This window comes from Parasteatoda tepidariorum, chromosome 1 (assembly GCF_043381705.1).
Source record: "Parasteatoda tepidariorum isolate YZ-2023 chromosome 1, CAS_Ptep_4.0, whole genome shotgun sequence".
Classification (NCBI taxonomy): Eukaryota; Metazoa; Arthropoda; class Arachnida; order Araneae; family Theridiidae; genus Parasteatoda; species Parasteatoda tepidariorum.
Genome location: NC_092204.1, coordinates 11,331,639 through 11,347,555, shown reverse-complemented (window position 1 = coordinate 11,347,555; position 15,917 = coordinate 11,331,639). Strand labels below are relative to the sequence as shown.

Here is a 15,917-nt window from a genome sequence, read left to right as displayed (position 1 = left end):
CTTANAATATAAGTGTTTACCGTTTGAATAAAAAAAAAGGCCTTAAATATTCATCAAACATGTACATAGTAATTACACGTTAATTTTTCTTTAATGGTTATTTTATGCGCATATTTCGGTTATATGTAAGTTGAATCTCTGACTTATAAGAACAGTTTTATTTGATTCGAGTTTTATTTTTAATGCAATGGGATATCGTGACGTTGTGTGGATATCTCGATCCTGATTGGTTGTTGAATGAAACGTGGCATTTCCTTACGTTAGTAATTGTTCTTTCCCATACTATTTCGAGTAAGGCAAGTCCACCAAGTATCAATTCTCTTAAGTGACACATTCTATATTCTTTCACAAATATTTCAATACTTTCACTATATATTTCTTACTTAACACAGTGACTGGCACAAAGCCATGTGGAACATAAACAAGCTAATTACGCATCGATGTTGCCAGGTACACAAAACAAAAATTGATCACGGTTACAATAAATTGCATGAACAAATAATAAATCAAAGTTAAGTAAAAGACGTAGACGTGAAAGAATTGTATTTCAACAATTTTTGATGTGCGATGTGGTTCTGTATTTAATTAACTTAATGTTAATTAACTTAATGTTAATTAACATTCTGACTTATGTGTGGAGAAACTTCGCTCAACTCGCCATTTTGCTTCGACGTCATAGGTCATATGTGTGACTATTCGTGATCTTCTTCTTGAAGTGCAAGTACCCAATTGGACATAGCTCCGATATAGAATTTTTGCCTAAACAGAAAGAAAAAAAAATTTGAATGAATAAAAAGTGTTATGTAGTTTACATTAGACGATGCGTAAGACTTTAAAAGCATCAGACTCAATAGAATTTCAGGGATTAAGGATTCATTTTAGAGCGTATATAATTACTGATGTTTGTCCAAACGCGTGCAAATGTTTTATCATCAGTGCAACTGCAATGATGATAAAACATTTGCACTTTGTTGTCTGCAATATTTGTAAGCATCATGTTATTCAACCTTATGTTATGACTGATTCAGGGATTATTTTTTTTTTTTAAACATTTAAATGATATTGAATGTTGATATTCGTGTCGAGTCTTGTTATGACTCAGAAATTATTAAAATCTTGCTTCAGTTACTTTTTCATTAGTATGCTTTTTCTCCAAAAATATGATGATCCTGCAATTTTATTCTGTTAAATAGATTGCGAATGTAAGTTAAAACTTTTGATTCATTAGTAGTAGTTTTCAAAATTTTAATTGCTTCATTTTACGCAGTCTGTATTAATTTTTATTATTCAACCTTACTGCGGGTCAGGCCAAGTACATGTTTTAAAGTCCAGTCTTGTGCACAAACATGTTCTTTTATCTAAAAAATATTCGTTGAAGGTCATCCAAATCTCCGTTTTGAAACTGAGGCAACTTTTTGAACACTGTAATACAATGTTTTGTTTCCACGAAAGCACAATAAAACTTATTCGGAGCATTAATATAATCTTTTAGTTTTTATGCTAATTTCAAGTGATTATAAAGAAAGTGCTCATATGCATTTATAGTAGATGGTAATACATAAAAATTGAGTCCAAATAAAGGGAAACAATTCAAAAAGCTGCTCAATATTTAAAGTAACTATATTAAATATCTACCATTTTTCAATAACTTTCACATAAGTTGTTTTTTTTTATTTATTTAAACTCCTTTTTTACTTAAAGTATAAATTTTTTTGCTTATAAAAATATAAGAAATAATGAGTAATAATAATAACATATTAAATAATTGTAGATACTCTTTTAATTGTTCTTCTAAAATACTTTAATTAATAAGCGAAATCATTATAATTTTTTTTTTATTTCTATTGTATTTNGCGTTCAAATTTTATACAAAAGAACTGTATCATATTAACTTTATCCTAAAGTTCCTAATTGAGAATAATAAATTGTCTATAAAATTTATAATTAAAATATTATCAGTCATGATTATTTAAAATTACTTAAACTATTCAATATTGTTCATTTCAATGGTTAGTTTGGAATTTTTAAACACTAATTTTATTTCTTTCGTTTTTGATAAAATATGTTTCAAATTCTTTCGTTACTTTTCAAAGGACAAGACAAGCCATCGCAGGAGTTATTTAGGAAAAGAGGTCAACTTACCCCTTGTAGCATTAATTTTTCTCTTTATTTTATTTATTTGTTTAAGAAAAAAGTCTTACTGTTGTTTGAGATTAATCTCGAGCTATGCACGATCTATGATTTTGATTATTTTTTTTTTTTTAAGAAGATGTCTTGTTTTTAATTTGAAAATTTATATTTTTATATTTAACGAACTGTATAATAGGTTTTAAAATAAAATTATGGCAGAGCTCACATCTTTCATTTAGTTGGTTGTATTGTGACACTATTACACCCTAATAGTTTTAGAAATGTTAAGTCTGGAAAAAAGTGATCATTTTTCAAGCTTTACAGGACATTTTTATGCATTTTTTCAAGAATTCTCTAGCGTCTCATTTAATATAGCATTTCGAGTATTTTGATTCGTGTGCCCACTATTTACGTACGTCATCCTAACAATATACTTTATTTTTTAAATGCTCTCAAATTTTTGTTCAGGAATCAATTAGCGCGTGTGATATTTACCACGCTAGAGCGTAATACTTATTCTAAATTTTTAAAGGGAGATTTTAGGTCAATTATTACAATTATTGTTCAATTTCATTTTGTGCAGTTATTGCCTTAACCTCTTATTATTATTTTGCAAGATTTTTACTATCCTTATTTTATATTATAATCTACATAAATAAACTGTAACAGTATCAGATATATGGCAAGTTAGGCTTACTATCTCGACCAGATGGATCATGTTGTCGAACTTTAATTTGGAGACCCTTGATCTCGAAATATATACCGCTTTGCATTTTTTTTAGACTGTTTCATAATATTATTTTGCATTCTGTGAGAGCTTTGCTTTCTTTTAAATTTTTACAAATGGTGATTTATTTATAATAAGAGATTTTATTGATCTAATAATATTCCATACTTACAAATCACTTTTGATTCGACTACAAAACTGACCCGTCAAAATCTGTAATTTAATTACTTTTTCTTTTCTTCTCATAGCTTACATTTTTCTCTGGTCTTTATTAAATGTTCTTTTTTTTTATTGTCTTCATTTTTCATTTCTAAACTTTCTTCTATTTTTTATACCTAATTATTGAAATGTTTTTAAACTTGTTTTGGAAAAGCTGTAATGAAGCTTTAGTAAAACAAAATAGGTTAAGTAAAAATGATCTTTAAAGCAATATAAATACACATTATTGAGCATTGAAAAGTTCTGAATTAAGTCACCTATCATTTTGTTTCATAAATTCCGGTATTTACATTCGTGTTATGAAGGTATTATTAATTCAACTCATAATACCTCCTTTCTAAGAATTTGAAAGGAATTAATTTAAAATTGGTGTTTTGTAAGGTGTTTGTTAAGGATTTGTGTAGATTTTGTTAAGTATTATAAAATTCATTCATAATACCTCCTTTCTAAGAATATGAAAGGAATTCATTTGAAATTGGTGTTGATTTTGTTAAGGAAATGTTATAAAGTTCACTCATAATACCTCCTTTCTAAGAATTTGAAAGGAATTCATTTAAAATTGGTGTTGATTTTAGGAAATTGGTGTTGTTCTGTAAGGTGTTTATTAAAGTTTCGTAAGGATTGGTGTAGATTTTGTTAATAAAATATTATAAAATTCACTCATAATACCTCCTTTTTAAGAATTTGAAAGGAATTCATTTAAAATTGGTGTTGATTTTGTTAAGGTGTAAGAAATTGGTGTTGTTCTGTAAGGTGTTTATTAAGGTTTCTTAAGGATTGGTGTAGATTTTGTTAAGAAAGTGTTATGAGGTTTACTTATAATACCTCCTTTTGAATGTGTTCATTTGAAATGGATGTTTTTGAGTAACACGGAAATATTTTACCTCTTAAAAAAATATCTGTCTTCAAATGCGTGTATATTTTAGTCTATAATTAAGTTAATTTCCATGTGAAAATAAACTTCAGGATTCACACGCCAGTTCTAATGCACGCCAGCACCAATGCCCGAGGCGTCACGGGCTTTAGCTACTCGATTACGGTTTTTTTTTCTCTTTTCTTCCCTTTGTTTGTTTTGTTATGCATTTTATGGGAGGCCAACCGGTTGCTTGGGAAGTTCACTCACCGGCTCATTGTTCATTCAGGTGGTTGTATTGCTTCGGCCCAGTGAGCTCCTCTCTCTTTTTGGCCCGGCCTTTTCAGCTGATGCAAGAGGCTGTCTGGCCTTCTCTCGCCTTTCTTTTTTTTTCTCTTTCTTTTTTTTGTTACTCAACCAGTGTTGTTCTCTTCCGAAATAAATAGTCGGTATATTCCCTTCGTTGATGAAATCAGTGACTTTACAAAGAATCACACATTTTTATGACTTGGCATTTCATGGATGTGTACGAAACAGTAGCTGTTTCCGGTTTTAGTATTCCTGAAGTTTTGTTATGTTCTCAAATTGAAATGTGTCTAGATCAGGGGTTTTCAACTTACATGAGGCCGGGGGCGGCAATTAAAACACGAGTCAAATGACGGGCCGCAACTTTATCAAAATTTCATGTCAGAACTCTTTTATGTTTGAAGGAACATTAAATATTCAGATTTTTATCAAGTTGTACAAGACAAACGTATAGAATTACAAATTAAAATAAGAAGTAGATTTATAAGTATATTTAACTGCATGTTAAAAAATTCTGGCTACAATAACTTTAATGTGCACCTATGTATTAAACAATTAATGTGCAACAGATATCAAATTGTTAAGATATAAAACTTAAAAGTATTTGAAATCTCATATAGATTTTTTACGAAAATTTTCCTCAAAAAAATGACAACTAATATATTTTAATTTGCGGACTGCCAGCCAGTTGGTAACCACTGGTCGTCTAGATCTTTCAATTTGAGAACATTGCACGGAATTTGTAAAATCAATTAATTAATAAATTAATAGAAAGTTCACCAGCCGTAGTCTGTATATGTACTCTAACTATAAAACGTTTCATTTTTTTTATTTTTTTTATTGGGAGAGAGAGAAAGACAGCTTAGAACATGAAACTTCAATGTGTAGAGAATAGAAAGACATAGAGTGTACAGTGTACGTTAAAGTGACATCATATGCCATCAAGTACCATCAATGGTTGCAAAATGTGCAAAGGCATGTTACAAATGTGAAATGCAAAATGCGCAAAGGCAAGTTAGAAAGGATGCAAATGTGATGACTTTTACATTAACTTTTCATGAGGTGTAATTCTGACGTAGATGAAATTGTACCAGTAGCTTATTAAACACAAACTAGCTTCCATCAAATGTGGAAACCGTTATTTTTGCAATTTTTTGGAATTACTAGAATCCAATATCTACAGCGCTTATCTCTCTCAATATTTAAAAATCACAACCGAAAATTTTAGGAAAACTCTGCGTTCAAATTTTATACAAAAGTTGCTAACCATTACAAAATAGAAAACAATGTATAAAGCAAAAATCAAATACTAAAAAGAGACAGCTAGCCATTTTAGTAATTTAAACAAATAGTACCACCTTAAGTATTCAGACGACATAAATATTTTTTATTCTGTCTCTTGGCTATGAAGATGGCACTTATTATAGCTAGATTATTGAATTGATATAATAATTGATATAACAAGTCTCATCATCAACACAAACTCTTTTGGCAGTTAGATAGCTGGAATGATCAAGTGCCATCGTCAGTATTGAAACAGATTTTACTCATTCTGTGTCTCTTGGCATTGATATTGATGTTTGTTATCGTTAGGTGCTGATGATGATACTATGTCTAGTGCCATTTTCAGTTTTAGGATATGTCAATCATTCTGTTTCTTTTTTTCACTGACGATGTTATACCAAAATCAGCTGTTTATTCCATTATTTTTTAAGCATTATTTGATTTTTGCTTTATTTGTATTTGAATTTTTTTTCTTCTGTAATTTCAAAATAAAGATGACCCTTTCTCCTTTCTTAGAAAGAATTTTTTACCTTAAGTATTTTTGTGTTTAAAAAAACTTGATTTATAATATTATTTTCTATAAAAATTGCGTTTTTTGTCACTTTTTAAAGTGAAATAAAGTGGAATGTATGACGGAAAAAATGGACAANATAATGTATCGTCTGATTTATCCAATCGTCGAATTTATATTATATATCGTCTAATTTTACCAATTGATACACGAACGTAAACAAGTGCAAACAGTCGGGTAAAAAAAATAAAGCTGTTTAGTATCACACCTGATAATTAAGATTTTACATAGAATCTTATAGTGCGTCCAATAATTTGATTTAATTATTATATTAAACTAATATAATAACTGATATAATGAATATTCTATATTTATATAATGCATCGTCTGATTTATCAAATCGTCGAATTTATATTATATATCGTCTAATTTTACCAATTGATACTCGAACGTAAACAAGTGCAAACAGTCGGGTAAAAACAATAAAGCTGTTTAGTATCACACCTGATAATTAAGATTTTATATAGAATCTTATAGTGGGTCTAATAATGTGACCAGGAACTGTATGTTTCTAAACCAGTCACAGAAACGTACTTTCTCTGATTCAAAATTTTTTTCCTCGATGGAAAGAAAGGAAGAAAAAAAAAGTGAGGTGAGAGCGTACAAGAAACATTGCCTGAAGGTGTGATCTTGTTAGAAAAAGATATAATAGAGCAATCAACTCCACACTCCACTCCCCCATTCGGACAGGTTGCGTATTTGTGGTCGTTTCCTTTGCACTTCTGTCTCTGCACATCAATGATTTGCTTTTCACGCCTGGCTTCATTTTATAGCGCCAACTTTTTCACTTTTGGAGAGGAAGTGCTCCTTCACGCAGCATTTTAGAGAACTCAACTCTTCATTCCACGAAAATACTTTAAAGATGGGAATATAAATAATCTATATAGGTTTCATTTTATCCAGACTTATCGTTGGTTTCGTCCTGTCACATTCTTTTTTTTTTTTTTTTTTGANTTTTTTTTTTTTTTTTTTTTTTTTTTTTTTTTTTTTTTCGAAATACAGAAAGAATTAATATTTAATTAAATTAAATTTTTTTTTTAAATAAGTTAGACTACGTGTATCATAAACTAATGAAATAAGTAAATTTTCTCACAGAAATGTAAAATTGTATTTTTTAAAAGAAATTAAGTTTATAAAAAAAAGTTTAGACTTCTTTAAGACTGAAATTTTCAATAAAATTTTAAATTCTTCATTACAGTATATTTTGCCTTTGTTCATTAAAAATGTTTTAGCCGGTGTAATTTTGTCAAAATATGTAAAGTTATAGAATGTTTATTAGGTTTTGTTTAAATAACAGCATAATTTATTCAATTTCTTATCGACCAATGGTTAAAATTTTATGTATGTGTGTTTAGTAATTTTTTTTATTTTTAGCTTAGATGCGTTAAAATGTCAGATAAAAAATATTAGAGTTTAACATTTTTTGAACTGCTTGTTTCCTATTGAGTTGAGTTTTGAAATGCTTTTTTGATGAATTTTTTAACAGCTGTAATTTAAGTACAGTCTAATTTACATAGTAATTTTTATATTTTTTTTTTTCAAATTTTTAGGTCTGTTTATGCTGAGAAGTTTCATTAAAAAAATATAATGGTTTGCATTCATTTGTTCTTTGTCACCAAAAAAAGAAATTGAAAAAAAAAATTTGTTTACAAATATTGCATTCAAGTCATTATATTCATATCTGATATCAGATAACTTAACTCACAAAAAATCCTTGCTCACTTGCTTTTTTTTTTTTCTTCTCAAGAAGAGATAAATCTTAATTTTAGCTTTAAAAAATAGACTAAACAGGGGTCTGTCCAGACANCTTCTCAAGAAAAGATAAATCTTAATTTTAGCTTTAAAAAATAGACTAAAGATAAACTAATAGATAAGCTTAAAAAAAGTAGTCAGGCTAATACAGCATAGGTATATATTAATTTAAAATATGATATATCACAATTTTTCATTTTTAAATCAGCTATAATAGGTCACTAACAGTTCTTTTTTTTTAATCCTAAGAAGTCCTTCAAAAAAAAATTATTAACTTGAAGCAATTGTTGTAATCTCTTGGTAATGCTCCATTCCAAGTTGAAAAGTGTGGCTTTTTGCATTTTCTTTTCAGCTTGCCTTTGTTTTTACAATTAGCCTTAANATTATGCTCAACACTGTAAAATTATAATTAAAAAAAATTAAATTTTCAAAAATAAACAGCAATTGCTCTTTCTAAATTAGAGAAGCAACATACAAATATTTGGTATTTAGCCTATACTGCTGAACGCAGAATATTCATTTCGGACGAATAATGGAAGATTCGTGTGCCGAAAACAAAACTTAATTCCTTTACATCCATCTTTCTTGTTTTCTGCCCTGGTTTATTCGATTAACAAAATTATAATGAAGATAAACAAATTTGTGAAGGGTCCGATTAAAAGAAAAATCATTTTGTGAAGGGTCCGTTTTTAAGTTTTTATATCTTGTGAAGGGTCCGTTTTTAATTTAAAATATTTTGTGAAGGGTCCGTTTTTATGAAAAGATATTTTGTGAAGAGTCCGTTAACGGACCCAAATTTCTTCTAAACAGACCCCTGCTAAAGATAAACTAATAGATAAGCTTAAAAAAAGTAGTCAGGCTAATACAGCATAGGTATATATTAATTTAAAATATGATATATCACAATTTTTCATTTTTAAATCAGCTATAATAGGTCACTAACAGTTCTTTTTTTTTAATCCTAAGAAGTCCTTCAAAAAAAAATTATTAACTTGAAGCAATTGTTGTAATCTCTTGGTAATGCTCCATTCCAAGTTGAAAAGTGTGGCTTGTAGCATTTTCTTTTCAGCTTGCCTTTGTTTTAGCAATTAGCCTTAAATTAATGTAGGCATTCTGTAAACAGAAGTAAAAGGAATCAGACTACTTTCTCTAATTAGTTTAAAATTGTCTTTGCTCTCCCTGCAAACGACTTGAAATAAAACAGGCTGATTTAGCAATGAATAATATATATTCTTATTAGGTTAAAAGTATTTGCCCTCATTGCATTGAGGGTGAAAATATCGGGCAGAACAGAAAACTCTATAGACAAATCAGCCTGGATTTGCCAAGAGCCGGATTTGCCAATTAGCCTTATGCAAACAGTTTCACGACATGCCATTTAAATTCTACTTAGTTTAAATGTAGTCGTATTTATTTCAGAATTCAATAATATTGAATTTTCCCTTCTTTGTGTTTTGAAATAGTGATTAGAGGAAAAAATTACTTTAGTTGTCATTGGAATAAGCAAAACTAAGAATCGTGGGCTCATTGATTTTAAAAATAAGCAAAATATTTCGAAGACTTAATTTAGATTTCGGAAAAGAAATGACAAGCCAAAAATTTATAATTTATCTATTATCCTGGTTCGATCAATTACCGTTTTACATTCTTGTGAACAAACGGAATAAACTAAGATATTTCTTAGAAAATTCTTTGTTTATTTTAAATAGTGTTTAACCGTTTAAAATGAGTTAATTTTAAATGTTTTTTTTAAAATAAGCTTAAAAGAAGCAGAATATTCTCTTAATAGCGTTTATTTCTTATCATGAACAAATTCTTAGTTTACGTTCTATTATAGAAAACATTACTAATATATTTTTATAATATGCTGTACAAGGAAATGTAATTTTAAAAAGATTGGATCAATTTTTAAAAATTTAATTGTTATAAATTATGAGATTTATTATGAAACATCCTGTCTCTGACTGATTCGTTCTTGATTTTATAAAAAAGAGTATAGTGTAAACGACCTGTTCAACTATATTGTCTTAAAATGTTTACCGTAATTAAGACTTGATAACAAGCGTTAAATTAGCTATTTAATGTAGATTTGGACATAGTCGTGCCTGGTTGTTCACACAGGATTGCGCATTTTGCGCATTTCATGTCGAAATCTTTTTTCTCTCTCTTTGAAACGGTCATTCCAACGTTCATAATAAATTTTATATAAAAAAGCTAGGATAGCCTGGTTAGTAGGGCACTGGGCCCATGTCCAAGAGGTTGTGGGTTCGATCCCAGCCGGTCGAAGATTCCCCGTGTAGTAAATTATGATAGATGCACATTAAATCTGTCGAGTCACGAAGTCCTCCATGTTCCCTTGACAAATCAATACCTCTGGGGGTACTGATCCAGGAGTTTCCTTGTCTTCTGGATCAGTTCAAAATAACAAGGATACGGAGTTAAACATTAGTAGTCGTAAACCCAAAATTGGGTCGGCTGTTCAACGATGGTTGTAAAATATAAAATGAAATTCTATAGAAAAATGAAACGGTGAGTTTGTACTTTAACGTAGCCTCTTTTATTTTTTTTTTAATTTTATTTTTTTATAAAGCTTTCTTTTTTAACATAATGTTTAAAAGTACTTAAAGCATTTGCTTTGGTCTCACGAATTCTATCAGTCTTGTAAATTTTTAAGACCGAGAATATAAAAGAAAATTTTGGATCTCCTTAGACTAGGAATATTTGATAGCTATTTTAGATCCTCCCCTCTCTGATATAAAGAATGTAAAAGATGTCTTGATGTCAGATTCGTTGTAGGATTATAAATTAGTCCTTGGTTCCATATTTATTGTGCAAACGAACGTTTTGGATTTATTTTTGTTGCTTTTATTCATTAAATTGTATTTTATGGGGCTTAGATTCTAAATTTTTCAAGGTTCTTAGTATTTTTTAAAAGTTTATTTAAAGCTATGCTAGCTTTGGTAAAGTTTAAAAGTGCTTAAAACTTAAATTTGATCACTAAGTGCCATAAAAGCCATTTTTTTTGAATAAAATATCAAATTCCAAAATATCAACCAAGGATTTAGTAAATTATAATTGTCCATAAGTTAAGTTGAAAGATGAGAGAACAGAAATTGTAAGCCAGAGGCACGCTTAAATGCACAATTTAATCAGGCAAAACAACTTTATATTAATGAATTTAAATAGCAAATATGTGTGATCAAAAAAATTAGAGATCAAAATATCTTAATATGCTTATATGCCTTGAATCTATTTTTCATTAAATCGGACTTTAATAACATTTATACAAAGGGTGTTCCTTTAAAATCGCTCTTAATTTTTAACCCAATCCAGAGGAGAAGGGAACTCCTGGATCGAGCATTGGGAGAAATTTGCATTCGTGGAGGACTTTTTCATGGAACTAACCCACATTTGCGTTACATGGAGAAGAAAACAACGAAAACCATCCACGGTTAGCCGGGCGGACTCTAGCCCATGATCCGTCTACCGCTGAGGATATTTTACGTCAGTACTGTGATCGGTGCCAGCCGGGTGCGGAATTCGTATCTCTTTCCCTGGGAATCGAATCCGGCTCAACTCATTGGAAGGCGAACGCTCTATCCCCTAAGCCACAATGACTCTGTCATCATTTTTGATATTTAATTACTAAAAACTTATAAAGAGGGGTCTTTTCGAAATAATCTATATAGTATAGAATTACCACCGGCAATGTATAAAACGCTGGCATTCTATAGAATGACAAATGCTCTTTAGACAAAGTGTGAAAAAAGAGCTATGATCAGAGTATAAAATAAAAAACGTTCATTCCACAAATGTTATTTGAAAGACTGCCATAACAAGAATTTACCAAATATTTGTATGTTACATCTCTAATTTAGTAGCAGCAATTGCTGTTTATTTTTTAATTATAATTTTACAGTGTTGAGCATAATCTTGTATGTCTTTACAATTTAAAAAATCCTTGAAAAAGTTTTTGCAATAACAGGACCCTATTTGCACAAATTCACAAAAGCAGGACCCGGTTTGAAAAAATGTGACTTAACGTTTGTTTTATATTCACAAATTACGAGTAATATTTTCACAATTTTACAAAAACGGACCTTTCACAAAATATCTGGACAGACCCCTGTGTGTGTATATATGTATAGCACGGTTTTATTCATTAATCAAGTTAATATTATAGGATTAAGCTCTCCTCTCAAAGGAGAAGAAACTCACGAATGAAGAACACGTGAAGAACTGTAGTTCATTCATCATTAAAAGCTTGAAAAATCGCTCCATTGCAGTGCTTCTTCATGAATGACCGATGTCTCCTATTATGTTTTGCACAAAAGGAAAATATCTAAAGCGTGTCATTCTTAAAAATGGACTTGTGAAGATTTTTTTTCTTCTTCTTCTACAGAAGGCGGAGTGGTGTCATTCAACTGTGGTCCTCCCCTCCGAATTAACTAACATCTGCTCCTTCTCTCTCTCCTCATCACTTCCTGTTGAAGTATCATTTCAATGGATGGGCCCCTATTGAGGGGTGAGCCCAAATTTTGCTTGGGGTGGGAGCATTCGTTTTTTTTTCAGGGTCAAGGTTTTTGTACCTCACTTCCTATAGAATATGAAAGGGTACATTTACCCTGGTGGAATGTTTATTACGCGAAACAGGTGCATTTGCAGACAGGAGAGCACAGATTATTTGTGGAATTATGTTGAGTGGCTAGGGTACAAAGATAGCAAAAGTCATAGATAATAATTTTTAAAAAAAAGAACTTTAAAAAAAATTTGAAACAAAAATTAATTAAAAAAGTAAGATGAAAACACGAAAAATAATTCTAAAATATACACATGTGTATATGTTTTGAACTTGCATCAGAAATCTTTGTTCTACGTCTAAATTTTTGAAACAGTGAGTGATAAAGAAAAAAGAAATAGCGCACACATACTTCATAAAAGTGTCCATACATATAAATGTTCAGTCACACTTTTTTCAAAAACAGAAGAAAAATCAGTTATTTGTGTTTGCTTCTTGCTATAATTTTCGATCTTTTCTCGGAACTGGCGGGTAATCCCTTGTGGATAATCGGTGCTCTCTATAGTGACTCTACTTTGATATTTAAATTTATTATGCAGTTTCATATATCGCCCTTGTGGTTATATCACCCTGTTCCAGTAGATTGAACAATAGTCTACCTTCTACATTTCAAAGCGATTAGTCTAAGCTCACATAAATTAAATCTATTCTTGGGTCCTTTATAAGTTATGGCAAAATATTTTTGATGTGATAATGGTTAACACTGTCTCGTCCTGAACTGATTTAATTTCGTTTAACAATATTTTTTTGAATCTAAATACTAATAACAAATAGGGTTTTTATAGGGTTTGAGTTAAGCTAATAATATGAGGGTAACCGAATTCATGAAATTTTATCTACTTCTATCATAAATAGGACGAATTCATTGATAATGGGTTATTAGGTGTAACCGTTTTTAGCATTCTGTTTTGTTATTCATGTAAAGCAACTGGAATGAAACTTAATAGAGTTCGGGGGTCTGTTTAGAAGAAATTTGGGTCCGTTAACGGATCGTTCACAAAATATCTTTTCATAAAAACGGACCCTTCACAAAATATTTTAACTTAAAAACGGACCCTTCACAAAATGATTTTTCTTTTAATCGGACCCTTCACAAATTTGTTTATCTTCATTATTATTTTGTTAATCGAATAAACCCTTTCCAGGGCAGAAAACAAGAAAGATGGATGTAAACGAATTAAGTTTTGTCTTCGGCAGACGATTCTTCCATTATTCGTTCGAAATTAATATTCTGCGTTCAGCAGTATAGCAGTATAATTTTTTTAATTACAATTGTACAGTGTTGAGCATAATCTTGTTTGCCTATACAATTTAAAAACAACTTGAAAAAATTTTTTTTTGCAATAACGAACCCTATTTGCACAAATTCATAAAAGCGGACCCTGGTTGAAAGAATGTGAGTAATTTTTTCACAATTTCACGAGAAACGGACCTTTCACAAAATGTCTGGACAGACCCCTGGAGTTAGTATTATATGGTTGAAAAAAAATTCAATGGCCAACTTAACTTCGATACTATTTGTAGTAAATAATTCAATATTAAAATTAAATTTTTAAAAATAAATTCCTACATAAAAATAAACTTTCTCAATATAATCAAAACTCGTTTTCATTTTGTTTCTTGTTCAAAAATTTAATATTTCACAATATTTTTTTTTTTTTTAATTATGACATAATTTGGATGAATAGGTTTTGGACAGTTTAAAACAGATTTGGACAAAGACGGTTTAAGCCGTGGATTAGTCCATTCTGTCCTAAACCTTGAGAACTCTGTTTGGTATCTAACAGTGTTCAACAATTTGCTGGTTGCTTGAAATCCGCTTTCAATATTTTTGACTGAAGTTTTATTTTTTTAATCGAAATTTTTTTAAGCATCTTTGCTTTCTACCAGCTAATTGAACTTGCCAGATAATATAAACGATGAAGCTCTCACCACCCTTTTCTTTTCCTCCGCTCTTCATCTTTTGAGTGCTAAAGCGTTGATTGAGGAATGGGCTTCTCCGTCTCATTATCGAATCCCAGAGAGAATCTCTAAAGAACAATGCGTTTTCCTTCTGGAGCTATCTGTAACCAGGGGCAACAGGGATAAAAGGGAGGACGCGTGACGACCATTAAGAGTTAATTATGGGGTCTGCTTTCTCTCGTGCTACCTTTGTATTTATGATTGGGAGGGGGGTAGGGAGTGAACGAACCTATAACTTTTCTAACTGCGAGGGGATTTTGTTTCGTTAGTTCATCCTTTCATCGAAGCAGTAGTTTTATTGGTCTAAAGATGTCAAGCAATCCATTATTTTGGCGTATCTTTAGTTTTTATACCTGATATTTTTGATGAAACAATATATAAAATGCTATTTCGTTTTGAAATTGCAAAAAAAAAAGTTTTTGCTATTTTTTTTTAAAAACATGTTTGTTAATCTTATAGTTTTCTGACTTAGCCTCTTTATTTCGCTTTTGAACTAAGTACCTGAACTTGGTTTTGGCTATTTCATTTTAGATAGCACACATTGCTATTTTATTTGATTTAATAACCGTCGTCGAACAGATGACCCAATTTTGGGTTTACGACTAATGATGTTCAACTCCGTAGTGTTGTAATTTTGAACCTAATTTAAATTATAAGGGAACTCCTGGATCAAGTATCGGGAGAAATTTGCCTTCGTACAAGACTTTTTGATGGAACTAACCCGCATTTGCGTTAGATGGTGAGGAAAACCAAGAAAACGTCCCACAGTTAGCCTGACGGCAAGGGGACTCTAACCCATACCACGTCTACCTGTGATGATATTTTATGTCAGCACTGCGGTCGGTGCGAGCCGGCTGCGGAGTTCGTATTGACCAGCCATTTGTAGAAAACTTATGGTGCTTATTTTTTTAGTTTGATTCATGCAGTAAAGTTAAATGCATAAAAAAGGGGCTTGATTTCAGAGAATTATTTGCAAGGATGTGTATGGTGACACGCCGAAGAAATGTTATACCCACGAAAACTGGTTGAGCTTATACTTCTAATTTTAATTGCACTTATAATTTGATAATAAAATCATATTTATTAGCAGTTGGTATTTTTAAATGGTATAATGTTCAGTGTTGGAAATTTCGTAGCGTATTAACCCAAAATACAGTTCAAATATGACATGATAAATATTAATTTAATTCGACTCCTTATTGATGTTGCATCAAACTGACTTCTAATAGAGTGTTTTCCAAGATTTTATAAATTTTTTAATAACCAATTTTTAGGATTCTGGATTTTTCCGCAAATATTTAAAGTTATTAATCTTACTTTTTTTCTTGTTTTTATTAAGTAAAAATATTGCAATTTATTTCCTCAAAGAAAGTTTTTTAAAAACTTAATTGTTCTTATGGGTAATATGCCACTTTAAGTCGATAGTTTTTACGGAGATTGAAATTTTTGCATAAAGAATTACACGCAACACTAATTTCAATCTTAAAATGCAATGTAAGTTAATCCTCAGAAACAAAAAAAATTTTTTTTTTGA

At 30.1% G+C, this 15,917-nt stretch overlaps 1 protein-coding gene across 3 annotated transcripts in view; it reads left to right on the top strand.

Annotated features, from left to right (window-relative positions):
* The window catches only part of LOC107444248 (polycomb group protein Psc), a 185,079-nt gene that overhangs the window by 150,385 nt on the left and 18,777 nt on the right, over positions 1-15,917 (top strand). The gene's annotated exons all lie outside the window — the stretch shown is intronic.